The sequence below is a fragment of the Globicephala melas genome, unplaced genomic scaffold (genome assembly GCF_963455315.2).
Source record: "Globicephala melas unplaced genomic scaffold, mGloMel1.2 SCAFFOLD_182, whole genome shotgun sequence".
In the NCBI taxonomy this organism is placed as follows: Eukaryota; Metazoa; Chordata; class Mammalia; order Artiodactyla; family Delphinidae; genus Globicephala; species Globicephala melas.
In genome coordinates, this window is record NW_027207354.1 from 322,001 (window position 1) to 334,228 (window position 12,228).

The window sequence follows — 12,228 nt, forward strand, 5'->3', positions numbered from 1 at the left end:
GATGCCCAAGGGACCGCGGGCCCCGGGCCCTGAAGCCTCCGGGGCCACGTCCCTGTGAGCGACGTGCGGGATCTTGGGCGGGGCGCCAAGCGCCGAAGGGTTTGCTGGGTCACGGCCGCCCTGGGCTGGGAGGTGGTCGCCAAACCCTCCGCCGCCGCCCGATACCCGAGACCTCCGTTGCCCCTGCCTGGGCGGGCGAGGGGGCCCTGCCGGGGCGGGCCGGCCGCCAGGCTGGCGTTAAGGCGCCAGCGCCAGCGAAACTGGGCCTCAAGAGGCCGCCCGCGGCCCCCCGCCCCCGTCTACGGCCATACCACCCTGAACGCGCCCGATCTCGTCTGATCTCGGAAGCTAAGCAGGGTCGGGCCTGGTTAGTACTTGGATGGGAGACCGCCTGGGAATACCGGGTGCTGTAGGCTTTTTGCCTCCCGCTCCGCCCGCCTTCTCCTTTACTCGCCCGCGGCGGGGGGGCCGCCGGCTCCGCCCCCGCCGAGCCCCGCTGCAGGCAGTAGTCAAGGTGGGTTTACCTGCCCGAGCAGGAAGCTTGGGCGATGGCAGAAGTGGGAAGAAACTCTTGAGCACAGGTTCTTGGGATCCACGGAGCAGCGCATGCACATGCGATGGGTGCCTACACAGCTGGCTTGCTTGTCTGTGGGGAAAGGCGAGATGGGTCAGGGCCTGGGTTCCTGAGGGGCTGAGAATCAAGGCAGGGATAGAAGAAAGGGGACAGGCCCACATCCCCTGAACCCACGCCGGCGCCCACTCACCTTTGTGGAAAATACGATTGAAAAGTGCCCGCAAGAATCTCTTCAGATGCCTCCAGAGTTGAGGGAAGAAGGGGAGGGGGGAGGCCGGGAGCAGGGTGAGCCCTGAAATCCAACCCTTGTCCCGGTCACACCCCAGCAGCCCTCCCACCTCAGCCCCTTCAAGACCCCAGGGCTCCCCCAACCGCGCTGCACAGATCCTGCCCTGACCATAGTCACCATGTTGATCCCCACGTTGAGCAAGATGAAGCTGACCGGGATCAGAAGAATTGAGTATCCTTGCTCCTGGCATTTCCTGGGGATGGGGCCAGTGAACGGCTCGGCTCGGTAGTAGTTTCGCTCACCCATGGCCGTTGGTCCCAGGACTGCCTGGGCCCTCTGCCCTCCAGTTTTAACTGGGAGCCAGACTGGGTCATAATGGGGCAGGTGGTGAGGTCACAGTGAGGGAGGGGGATGAAAAGGAGGGCCCAGAGTGGCATTCCCTGGTAACCAGGGTCAGGTAAGCTGAGCCTGGACAGTCAAACAGGGCCCGGTGGCCGGCATACATCCCCTCGAGCGGTCATTCATTCGCTCACCGCCCGCTGACTCACTTGTTCAAATGACACATTGCGTCTCTTGGCCCCTCTTGAGACTAGGAAGACCTTGGCCTCAGAGGCCTGCTGAAGGCCTGGCTGGAGTCCAGAGCCTCAGCCTTCTTCATGCCCTTCACTGGGCCTGGAGCTGGACCTGCCCAGATGTGGAACCTCCCAGTTTGGAAGCAACTTCTTGTATGAGGCTCTCTGTGGACAGGGACAGCTGAGACACAGAGGAGGTGCCCAGAGACCAGGGGTTTGGAGTCTGCAGCTGCAGATGTACTTAGTGCATGGTATAGGACCAGGAGGGGCCTGCTGGCAGAACTGTGGCCACTAAACCAAAGGGACCCTCAGGCCAAGAAGGGGACACTGGCTTCTTATTGCAGGAAGCCAAGCGCAGGGACCCAGGCTGGCAGAAGGAGTGGCGCTTCCAAGCCACAGACCACCAATGTTTCCTGGACTCTGGCGCTCTTTATTCCTCTCTCCATGCCCTGCCGCCCCCTGCCCCTGCCCCCATTTGCTGCTGGTAAGTTCATTTTCCCAGTCTGGCTCCCGTGCAGAGAGGGCCTGGAGGCCGAGGTGGAAGGTAGCAGCGAGTTGGCCCGCGCTTGGCCCTCCTGCGGTTGCCGCTTCAGCACCAGACTGTCATACACCTGGTAGTTGGCATTGCCTCCCGGGTTCCGGCTGAGTGGCATGAAGGTGGGCGGGGGTGGAGGGTGCTCGGTAGCCTGGACGTCGGGCAGGAGGTGAGAGGGGCGGAGGAGCAGCGCTGAGCTGGGAGCCGGGGCCCGCTGGTCCGAGGCCTCGGCCAGTACCGTGAGGGAGGCGGAGGTGGCCACAGGGCGCCGCAAGGGCAGGATCTCAGCCCATTCGGCCGCCGGGTGCCGCACCTCGTGGGGATCGCGGGAGTAATCCAAGTGTCCCGTGGAGGGATGCAGGCTGCGGTTGGACTCGCTGTGAGCACAGCTGGGGAGGCTACGTCTGTGGGCCGGTGGGGTGTCGCGCTACCAGGCGTCGGGCCGGTAGACCCGAGGCACCAGAGCGGATGGAGGCTCAGAGCCCTCCAGACCCAGACTCCGCCATGGGCCCAGTTGCCGTCCTTTCGGCCCGCGAGCCCCTCGACCTGCACCTGGCCGCCCCCACCGGCGCCCAGCCCCGGCGCCGCCACCTGTGTGCCGGTGTGTCCCTCCACAGCTCCCTCCGACAAAAGCCCCACCCCCACCCCGCCCCTCTGGCGTGTCAGCGCGGCCGGGTGCGGGAGCGGGATCGAGGGCAGGGGCCGCTTCCCCGGGCCTGCCGGCCACCGGGGCGGGGTCCTGAGCTCGGCGGGGGGTGTGGGGGCAAGGGTGGCCTTGCCGGGGCTGAGGGGCCGTGGCGACTCAATGGTGGCTCCCGGTGGCTTCGGGCCAGCTGCTGTCGGGCAGGAGGGCCGGCCCGGGCTGCGGCCGGGCTGCGCCTAGGGCCGCGTGGGCGGGCAGGGCCGATGCCCAAGGGACCGCGGGCCCCGGGCCCTGAAGCCTCCGGGGCCACGTCCCTGTGAGCGACGTGCGGGATCTTGGGCGGGGCGCCAAGCGCCGAAGGGTTTGCTGGGTCACGGCCGCCCTGGGCTGGGAGGTGGTCGCCAAACCCTCCGCCGCCGCCCGATACCCGAGACCTCCGTTGCCCCTGCCTGGGCGGGCGAGGGGGCCCTGCCGGGGCGGGCCGGCCGCCAGGCTGGCGTTAAGGCGCCAGCGCCAGCGAAACTGGGCCTCAAGAGGCCGCCCGCGGCCCCCCGCCCCCGTCTACGGCCATACCACCCTGAACGCGCCCGATCTCGTCTGATCTCGGAAGCTAAGCAGGGTCGGGCCTGGTTAGTACTTGGATGGGAGACCGCCTGGGAATACCGGGTGCTGTAGGCTTTTTGCCTCCCGCTCCGCCCGCCTTCTCCTTTACTCGCCCGCGGCGGGGGCCGCCGGCTCCGCCCCCGCCGGGCCCCGCTGCAGGCCCCACCTCCTCAGGCCCCTCCCACCACGGCGCGCGCCGGCGGGGTCGCTCCCCGCCGGCCCGGCCGGCCAGGCGGCCAGAAGGCGGCCCTGGAAGGCAGGCGCACCCCAGACGCTCCCGGGGTGGCTGGCCCGGACCCAGACTCCGCCGCGGGCCCAGTTGCCGTCCTTTCGGCCCGCGAGCCCCTCGACCTGCACCTGGCCGCCCCCACCGGCGCCCAGCCCCGGCGCCGCCACCTGTGTGCCGGTGTGTCCCTCCACAGCTCCCTCCGACAAAAGCCCCCCCCCACCCCGCCCCTCTGGCGTGTCACCGCGGCCGGGTGCGGGAGCGGGATCGAGGGCAGGGGCCGCTTCCCCGGGCCTGCCGGCCACCAGGGGCGGGGTCCTGAGCTCGGCGGGGGGTGTGGGGGCAAGGGTGGCCTTGCCGGGGCTGAGGGGCCGTGGCGACTCAATGGTGGCTCCCAGTGGCTTCGGGCCAGCTGCTGTCGGGCAGGAGGGCCGGCCCGGGCTGCGGCCGGGCTGCGCCTAGGGCCGCGTGGGCGGGCAGGGCCGATGCCCAAGGGACCGCGGGCCCCAGGCCCTGAAGCCTCCGGGGCCACGTCCCTGTGAGCGACGTGCGGGATCTTGGGCGGGGCGCCAAGCGCCGAAGGGTTTGCTGGGTCACGGCCGCCCTGGGCTGGGAGGTGGTCGCCAAACCCTCCGCCGCCGCCCGATACCCGAGACCTCCGTTGCCCCTGCCTGGGCGGGCGAGGGGGCCCTGCCGGGGCGGGCCGGCCACCAGGCTGGCGTTAAGGCGCCAGCGCCAGCGAAACTGGGCCTCAAGAGGCCGCCCGCGGCCCCCCGCCCCCGTCTACGGCCATACCACCCTGAACGCGCCCGATCTCGTCTGATCTCGGAAGCTAAGCAGGGTCGGGCCTGGTTAGTACTTGGATGGGAGACCGCCTGGGAATACCGGGTGCTGTAGGCTTTTTGCCTCCCGCTCCGCCCGCCTTCTCCTTTACTCGCCCGCGGCGGGGGCCGCCGGCTCCGCCCCCGCCGGGCCCCGCTGCAGGCCCCACCTCCTCAGGCCCCTCCCACCACGGCGCGCGCCGGCGGGGTCGCTCCCCGCCGGCCCGGCCGGCCAGGCGGCCAGAAGGCGGCCCTGGAAGGCAGGCGCACCCCAGACGCTCCCGGGGTGGCTGGCCCGGACCCAGACTCCGCCGCGGGCCCAGTTGCCGTCCTTTCGGCCCGCGAGCCCCTCGACCTGCACCTGGCCGCCCCCACCGGCGCCCAGCCCCGGCGCCGCCACCTGTGTGCCGGTGTGTCCCTCCACAGCTCCCTCCGACAAAAGCCCCCCCCCACCCCGCCCCTCTGGCGTGTCACCGCGGCCGGGTGCGGGAGCGGGATCGAGGGCAGGGGCCGCTTCCCCGGGCCTGCCGGCCACCAGGGGCGGGGTCCTGAGCTCGGCGGGGGGTGTGGGGGCAAGGGTGGCCTTGCCGGGGCTGAGGGGCCGTGGCGACTCAATGGTGGCTCCCGGTGGCTTCGGGCCAGCTGCTGTCGGGCAGGAGGGCCGGCCCGGGCTGCGGCCGGGCTGCGCCTAGGGCCGCGTGGGCGGGCAGGGCCGATGCCCAAGGGACCGCGGGCCCCGGGCCCTGAAGCCTCCGGGGCCACGTCCCTGTGAGCGACGTGCGGGATCTTGGGCGGGGCGCCAAGCGCCGAAGGGTTTGCTGGGTCACGGCCGCCCTGGGCTGGGAGGTGGTCGCCAAACCCTCTGCCGCCGCCCGATACCCGAGACCTCCGTTGCCCCTGCCTGGGCGGGCGAGGGGGCCCTGCCGGGGCGGGCCGGCCACCAGGCTGGCGTTAAGGCGCCAGCGCCAGCGAAACTGGGCCTCAAGAGGCCGCCCGCGGCCCCCCGCCCCCGTCTACGGCCATACCACCCTGAACGCGCCCGATCTCGTCTGATCTCGGAAGCTAAGCAGGGTCGGGCCTGGTTAGTACTTGGATGGGAGACCGCCTGGGAATACCGGGTGCTGTAGGCTTTTTGCCTCCCGCTCTGCCCGCCTTCTCCTTTACTCGCCCGCGGCGGGGGGGCCGCCGGCTCCGCCCCCGCCGAGCCCCGCTGCAGGCAGTAGTCAAGGTGGGTTTACCTGCCCGAGCAGGAAGCTTGGGCGATGGCAGAAGTGGGAAGAAACTCTTGAGCACAGGTTCTTGGGATCCACGGAGCAGCGCATGCACATGCGATGGGTGCCTACACAGCTGGCTTGCTTGTCTGTGGGGAAAGGTGAGATGGGTCAGGGCCTGGGTTCCTGAGGGGCTGAGAATCAAGGCAGGGATAGAAGAAAGGGGACAGGCCCACATCCCCTGAACCCACGCCGGCGCCCACTCACCTTTGTGGAAAATACGATTGAAAAGTGCCCGCAAGAATCTCTTCAGATGCCTCCAGAGTTGAGGGAAGAAGGGGAGGGGGGAGGCCGGGAGCAGGGTGAGCCCTGAAATCCAACCCTTGTCCCGGTCACACCCCAGCAGCCCTCCCACCTCAGCCCCTTCAAGACCCCAGGGCTCCCCCAACCGCGCTGCACAGATCCTGCCCTGACCATAGTCACCATGTTGATCCCCACGTTGAGCAAGATGAAGCTGACCGGGATCAGAAGAATTGAGTATCCTTGCTCCTGGCATTTCCTGGGGATGGGGCCAGTGAACGGCTCGGCTCGGTAGTAGTTTCGCTCACCCATGGCCGTTGGTCCCAGGACTGCCTGGGCCCTCTGCCCTCCAGTTTTAACTGGGAGCCAGACTGGGTCATAATGGGGCAGGTGGTGAGGTCACAGTGAGGGAGGGGGATGAAAAGGAGGGCCCAGAGTGGCATTCCCTGGTAACCAGGGTCAGGTAAGCTGAGCCTGGACAGTCAAACAGGGCCCGGTGGCCGGCATACATCCCCTCGAGCGGTCATTCATTCGCTCACCGCCCGCTGACTCACTTGTTCAAATGACACATTGCGTCTCTTGGCCCCTCTTGAGACTAGGAAGACCTTGGCCTCAGAGGCCTGCTGAAGGCCTGGCTGGAGTCCAGAGCCTCAGCCTTCTTCATGCCCTTCACTGGGCCTGGAGCTGGACCTGCCCAGATGTGGAACCTCCCAGTTTGGAAGCAACTTCTTGTATGAGGCTCTCTGTGGACAGGGACAGCTGAGACACAGAGGAGGTGCCCAGAGACCAGGGGTTTGGAGTCTGCAGCTGCAGATGTACTTAGTGCATGGTATAGGACCAGGAGGGGCCTGCTGGCAGAACTGTGGCCACTAAACCAAAGGGACCCTCAGGCCAAGAAGGGGACACTGGCTTCTTATTGCAGGAAGCCAAGCGCAGGGACCCAGGCTGGCAGAAGGAGTGGCGCTTCCAAGCCACAGACCACCAATGTTTCCTGGACTCTGGCGCTCTTTATTCCTCTCTCCATGCCCTGCCGCCCCCTGCCCCTGCCCCCACTTGCTGCTGGTAAGTTCACTTTCCCAGTCTGGCTCCCGTGCAGAGAGGGCCTGGAGGCCGAGGTGGAAGGTAGCAGCGAGTTGGCCCGCGCTTGGCCCTCCTGCGGTTGCCGCTTCAGCACCAGACTGTCATACACCTGGTAGTTGGCATTGCCTCCCGGGTTCCGGCTGAGTGGCATGAAGGTGGGCGGGGGTGGAGGGTGCTCGGTAGCCTGGACGTCGGGCAGGAGGTGAGAGGGGCGGAGGAGCAGCGCTGAGCTGGGAGCCGGGGCCCGCTGGTCCGAGGCCTCGGCCAGTACCGTGAGGGAGGCGGAGGTGGCCACAGGGCGCCGCAAGGGCAGGATCTCAGCCCATTCGGCCGCCGGGTGCCGCACCTCGTGGGGATCGCGGGAGTAATCCAAGTGTCCCGTGGAGGGATGCAGGCTGCGGTTGGACTCGCTGTGAGCACAGCTGGGGAGGCTACGTCTGTGGGCCGGTGGGGTGTCGCGCTACCAGGCGTCGGGCCGGTAGACCCGAGGCACCAGAGCGGATGGAGGCTCAGAGCCCTCCAGACCCAGACTCCGCCATGGGCCCAGTTGCCGTCCTTTCGGCCCGCGAGCCCCTCGACCTGCACCTGGCCGCCCCCACCGGCGCCCAGCCCCGGCGCCGCCACCTGTGTGCCGGTGTGTCCCTCCACAGCTCCCTCCGACAAAAGCCCCACCCCCACCCCGCCCCTCTGGCGTGTCAGCGCGGCCGGGTGCGGGAGCGGGATCGAGGGCAGGGGCCGCTTCCCCGGGCCTGCCGGCCACCAGGGGCGGGGTCCTGAGCTCGGCGGGGGGTGTGGGGGCAAGGGTGGCCTTGCCGGGGCTGAGGGGCCGTGGCGACTCAATGGTGGCTCCCGGTGGCTTCGGGCCAGCTGCTGTCGGGCAGGAGGGCCGGCCCGGGCTGCGGCCGGGCTGCGCCTAGGGCCGCGTGGGCGGGCAGGGCCGATGCCCAAGGGACCGCGGGCCCCGGGCCCTGAAGCCTCCGGGGCCACGTCCCTGTGAGCGACGTGCGGGATCTTGGGCGGGGCGCCAAGCGCCGAAGGGTTTGCTGGGTCACGGCCGCCCTGGGCTGGGAGGTGGTCGCCAAACCCTCCGCCGCCGCCCGATACCCGAGACCTCCGTTGCCCCTGCCTGGGCGGGCGAGGGGGCCCTGCCGGGGCGGGCCGGCCGCCAGGCTGGCGTTAAGGCGCCAGCGCCAGCGAAACTGGGCCTCAAGAGGCCGCCCGCGGCCCCCCGCCCCCGTCTACGGCCATACCACCCTGAACGCGCCCGATCTCGTCTGATCTCGGAAGCTAAGCAGGGTCGGGCCTGGTTAGTACTTGGATGGGAGACCGCCTGGGAATACCGGGTGCTGTAGGCTTTTTGCCTCCCGCTCCGCCCGCCTTCTCCTTTACTCGCCCGCGGCGGGGGCCGCCGGCTCCGCCCCCGCCGGGCCCCGCTGCAGGCCCCACCTCCTCAGGCCCCTCCCACCACCGCGTGCGCCGGCGGGGTCGCTCCCCGCCGGCCCGGCCGGCCAGGCGGCCAGAAGGCGGCCCTGGAAGGCAGCCGCACCCCAGACGCTGCCGGGGTGGCCGGCCCGGACCCAGACTCCGCCTCGGGCCCAGTTGCCGTCCTTTCGGCCCGCGAGCCCCTCGACCTGCACCTGGCCGCCCCCACCGGCGCCCAGCCCCGGCGCCGCCACCTGTGTGCCGGTGTGTCCCTCCACAGCTCCCTCCGACAAAATCCTCGCCCCACCACCACCCCGCCCCTCTGGCGTGTCACCGCGGCCGGGTGCGGGAGCGGGATCGAGGGCAGGGGCCGCTTCCCCGGGCCTGCCGGCCACCAGGGGCGGGGTCCTGAGCTCGGCGGGGGGTGTGGGGGCAAGGGTGGCCTTGCCGGGGCTGAGGGGCCGTGGCGACTCAATGGTGGCTCCCGGTGGCTTCGGGCCAGCTGCTGTCGGGCAGGAGGGCCGGCCCGGGCTGCGGCCGGGCTGCGCCTAGGGCCGCGTGGGCGGGCAGGGCCGATGCCCAAGGGACCGCGGGCCCCGGGCCCTGAAGCCTCCGGGGCCACGTCCCTGTGAGCGACGTGCGGGATCTTGGGCGGGGCGCCAAGCGCCGAAGGGTTTGCTGGGTCACGGCCGCCCTGGGCTGGGAGGTGGTCGCCAAACCCTCCGCCGCCGCCCGATACCCGAGACCTCCGTTGCCCCTGCCTGGGCGGGCGAGGGGGCCCTGCCGGGGCGGGCCGGCCGCCAGGCTGGCGTTAAGGCGCCAGCGCCAGCGAAACTGGGCCTCAAGAGGCCGCCCGCGGCCCCCCGCCCCCGTCTACGGCCATACCACCCTGAACGCGCCCGATCTCGTCTGATCTCGGAAGCTAAGCAGGGTCGGGCCTGGTTAGTACTTGGATGGGAGACCGCCTGGGAATACCGGGTGCTGTAGGCTTTTTGCCTCCCGCTCCGCCCGCCTTCTCCTTTACTCGCCCGCGGCGGGGGGGCCGCCGGCTCCGCCCCCGCCGAGCCCCGCTGCAGGCAGTAGTCAAGGTGGGTTTACCTGCCCGAGCAGGAAGCTTGGGCGATGGCAGAAGTGGGAAGAAACTCTTGAGCACAGGTTCTTGGGATCCACGGAGCAGCGCATGCACATGCGATGGGTGCCTACACAGCTGGCTTGCTTGTCTGTGGGGAAAGGCGAGATGGGTCAGGGCCTGGGTTCCTGAGGGGCTGAGAATCAAGGCAGGGATAGAAGAAAGGGGACAGGCCCACATCCCCTGAACCCACGCCGGCGCCCACTCACCTTTGTGGAAAATACGATTGAAAAGTGCCCGCAAGAATCTCTTCAGATGCCTCCAGAGTTGAGGGAAGAAGGGGAGGGGGGAGGCCGGGAGCAGGGTGAGCCCTGAAATCCAACCCTTGTCCCGGTCACACCCCAGCAGCCCTCCCACCTCAGCCCCTTCAAGACCCCAGGGCTCCCCCAACCGCGCTGCACAGATCCTGCCCTGACCATAGTCACCATGTTGATCCCCACGTTGAGCAAGATGAAGCTGACCGGGATCAGAAGAATTGAGTATCCTTGCTCCTGGCATTTCCTGGGGATGGGGCCAGTGAACGGCTCGGCTCGGTAGTAGTTTCGCTCACCCATGGCCGTTGGTCCCAGGACTGCCTGGGCCCTCTGCCCTCCAGTTTTAACTGGGAGCCAGACTGGGTCATAATGGGGCAGGTGGTGAGGTCACAGTGAGGGAGGGGGATGAAAAGGAGGGCCCAGAGTGGCATTCCCTGGTAACCAGGGTCAGGTAAGCTGAGCCTGGACAGTCAAACAGGGCCCGGTGGCCGGCATACATCCCCTCGAGCGGTCATTCATTCGCTCACCGCCCGCTGACTCACTTGTTCAAATGACACATTGCGTCTCTTGGCCCCTCTTGAGACTAGGAAGACCTTGGCCTCAGAGGCCTGCTGAAGGCCTGGCTGGAGTCCAGAGCCTCAGCCTTCTTCATGCCCTTCACTGGGCCTGGAGCTGGACCTGCCCAGATGTGGAACCTCCCAGTTTGGAAGCAACTTCTTGTATGAGGCTCTCTGTGGACAGGGACAGCTGAGACACAGAGGAGGTGCCCAGAGACCAGGGGTTTGGAGTCTGCAGCTGCAGATGTACTTAGTGCATGGTATAGGACCAGGAGGGGCCTGCTGGCAGAACTGTGGCCACTAAACCAAAGGGACCCTCAGGCCAAGAAGGGGACACTGGCTTCTTATTGCAGGAAGCCAAGCGCAGGGACCCAGGCTGGCAGAAGGAGTGGCGCTTCCAAGCCACAGACCACCAATGTTTCCTGGACTCTGGCGCTCTTTATTCCTCTCTCCATGCCCTGCCGCCCCCTGCCCCTGCCCCCACTTGCTGCTGGTAAGTTCATTTTCCCAGTCTGGCTCCCGTGCAGAGAGGGCCTGGAGGCCGAGGTGGAAGGTAGCAGCGAGTTGGCCCGCGCTTGGCCCTCCTGCGGTTGCCGCTTCAGCACCAGACTGTCATACACCTGGTAGTTGGCATTGCCTCCCGGGTTCCGGCTGAGTGGCATGAAGGTGGGCGGGGGTGGAGGGTGCTCGGTAGCCTGGACGTCGGGCAGGAGGTGAGAGGGGCGGAGGAGCAGCGCTGAGCTGGGAGCCGGGGCCCGCTGGTCCGAGGCCTCAGCCAGTACCGTGAGGGAGGCGGAGGTGGCCACAGGGCGCCGCAAGGGCAGGATCTCAGCCCATTCGGCCGCCGGGTGCCGCACCTCGTGGGGATCGCGGGAGTAATCCAAGTGTCCCGTGGAGGGATGCAGGCTGCGGTTGGACTCGCTGTGAGCACAGCTGGGGAGGCTACGTCTGTGGGCCGGTGGGGTGTCGCGCTACCAGGCGTCGGGCCGGTAGACCCGAGGCACCAGAGCGGATGGAGGCTCAGAGCCCTCCAGACCCAGACTCCGCCATGGGCCCAGTTGCTGTCCTTTCGGCCCGCGAGCCCCTCGACCTGCACCTGGCCGCCCCCACCGGCGCCCAGCCCCGGCGCCGCCACCTGTGTGCCGGTGTGTCCCTCCACAGCTCCCTCCGACAAAAGCCCCCCCCCACCCCGCCCCTCTGGCGTGTCACCGCGGCCGGGTGCGGGAGCGGGATCGAGGGCAGGGGCCGCTTCCCCGGGCCTGCCGGCCACCAGGGGCGGGGTCCTGAGCTCGGCGGGGGGTGTGGGGGCAAGGGTGGCCTTGCCGGGGCTGAGGGGCCGTGGCGACTCAATGGTGGCTCCCGGTGGCTTCGGGCCAGCTGCTGTCGGGCAGGAGGGCCGGCCCGGGCTGCGGCCGGGCTGCGCCTAGGGCCGCGTGGGCGGGCAGGGCCGATGCCCAAGGGACCGCGGGCCCCGGGCCCTGAAGCCTCCGGGGCCACGTCCCTGTGAGCGACGTGCGGGATCTTGGGCGGGGCGCCAAGCGCCGAAGGGTTTGCTGGGTCACGGCCGCCCTGGGCTGGGAGGTGGTCGCCAAACCCTCCGCCGCCGCCCGATACCCGAGACCTCCGTTGCCCCTGCCTGGGCGGGCGAGGGGGCCCTGCCGGGGCGGGCCGGCCGCCAGGCTGGCGTTAAGGCGCCAGCGCCAGCGAAACTGGGCCTCAAGAGGCCGCCCGCGGCCCCCCGCCCCCGTCTACGGCCATACCACCCTGAACGCGCCCGATCTCGTCTGATCTCGGAAGCTAAGCACGGTCGGGCCTGGTTAGTACTTGGATGGGAGACCGCCTGGGAATACCGGGTGCTGTAGGCTTTTTGCCTCCCGCTCCGCCCGCCTTCTCCTTTACTCGCCCGCGGCGGGGGGGCCGCCGGCTCCGCCCCCGCCGAGCCCCGCTGCAGGCAGTAGTCAAGGTGGGTTTACCTGCCCGAGCAGGAAGCTTGGGCGATGGCAGAAGTGGGAAGAAACTCTTGAGCACAGGTTCTTGGGATCCACGGAGCAGCGCATGCACATGCGATGGGT

At 69.2% G+C, this 12,228-nt stretch overlaps 7 non-coding genes across 7 annotated transcripts; all 7 read left to right on the top strand.

The window, feature by feature from the left end:
• Positions 1 to 297: 297 nt before the first annotated feature.
• On the top strand, positions 298 to 416 carry LOC132595466 (5S ribosomal RNA). Its single transcript, XR_009561608.1, has one exon. It is a non-coding gene; the product is annotated as a 5S ribosomal RNA (ribosomal RNA).
• Positions 417 to 3,112: 2,696 nt separating this feature from the next.
• LOC132595467 (5S ribosomal RNA) lies at positions 3,113 to 3,231 on the top strand. The gene has a single exon (XR_009561609.1). It is a non-coding gene; the product is annotated as a 5S ribosomal RNA (ribosomal RNA).
• A 932-nt stretch (positions 3,232 to 4,163) lies between these two features.
• On the top strand, positions 4,164 to 4,282 carry LOC132595468 (5S ribosomal RNA). The gene has a single exon (XR_009561610.1). It is a non-coding gene; the product is annotated as a 5S ribosomal RNA (ribosomal RNA).
• A 932-nt stretch (positions 4,283 to 5,214) lies between these two features.
• On the top strand, positions 5,215 to 5,333 carry LOC132595469 (5S ribosomal RNA). The gene has a single exon (XR_009561611.1). It is a non-coding gene; the product is annotated as a 5S ribosomal RNA (ribosomal RNA).
• A 2,697-nt stretch (positions 5,334 to 8,030) lies between these two features.
• LOC132595470 (5S ribosomal RNA) lies at positions 8,031 to 8,149 on the top strand. The gene has a single exon (XR_009561612.1). It is a non-coding gene; the product is annotated as a 5S ribosomal RNA (ribosomal RNA).
• A 938-nt stretch (positions 8,150 to 9,087) lies between these two features.
• Positions 9,088 to 9,206, top strand: LOC132595472 (5S ribosomal RNA). The gene has a single exon (XR_009561614.1). It is a non-coding gene; the product is annotated as a 5S ribosomal RNA (ribosomal RNA).
• A 2,696-nt stretch (positions 9,207 to 11,902) lies between these two features.
• On the top strand, positions 11,903 to 12,021 carry LOC132595545 (5S ribosomal RNA). The gene has a single exon (XR_009561686.1). It is a non-coding gene; the product is annotated as a 5S ribosomal RNA (ribosomal RNA).
• The last annotated feature ends 207 nt before the right edge of the window (positions 12,022 to 12,228 follow it).